The sequence below is a fragment of the Lontra canadensis genome, unplaced genomic scaffold (assembly GCF_010015895.1).
Source record: "Lontra canadensis isolate GAN:19392208 unplaced genomic scaffold, GSC_riverotter_1.0 scaffold46, whole genome shotgun sequence".
In the NCBI taxonomy this organism is placed as follows: Eukaryota; Metazoa; Chordata; class Mammalia; order Carnivora; family Mustelidae; genus Lontra; species Lontra canadensis.
The window spans coordinates 3,299,024-3,299,813 of record NW_022631040.1 but is presented as its reverse complement, the minus strand read 5'-3'; positions in this window follow the sequence as shown (position 1 = coordinate 3,299,813).

Here is a 790-nt window from a genome sequence, read left to right as displayed (position 1 = left end):
TTCTGCTGAAAGTTCTCACCTTCAGACCGGCCTCACTCCCGTTCATCCTACTTGAGGAAAGGGGTGGAAAGAACATGGAGCTGAAAGATGGATCAGATCCAGTTGTCATCTTGATTCACCATTTTAATTAGTTGTTCAGCCTCTGGGATGATACTGAAGCTCTAGCAGATTGTTTACTTGTAAGTTATGTCAATGTTAGAAACCGTGCTAAGAAATCTAAGAAGCATTGTATGCATTGTGCTTAACACTGGGCTGGCACACGGAGGCATCCAAATTTAACTCCCCTTCCCTTTTTCAAATTAAATCTGATCTCCACCTTCATTTCTCCATCGAGGAAAGCCTGTTCAGCAACCCTGTATCATTTATACAATCAGCTTCAGATCTATTAGCAGGCTCTTTTCATTCTCGTTCAATTACTTTTCCAGTTTTCTTTGATAGTTTCTTAAATTATCCCCTTTAGTCTCTACTAAGGCACCCTGGCCTGCGTCAAAGCAGACATCTCAATACTCCTTGACAGCATGAGCTTCTCAGGTGGCTCCACACCCCGGGTCTTGGCACACATTGTTTTCTTGTCTGAAATGCCCTTCTTTCCTCTGAGATTTCCTTATTCCCTCTTCAAATTCTTGTCAAAACTTTGATCTCTTTAAAACTTCACAGACAAACCTGAGGCAGAGCAAATACTTCTGATCTCCCAAGTTATTTGTCCACACCTCCATAATAGCTTTGTTGTTGTTGTTCCATAAATTAACCCATTTATTATAAGCTAGGAATGTTTCAAATGGTGAAGATT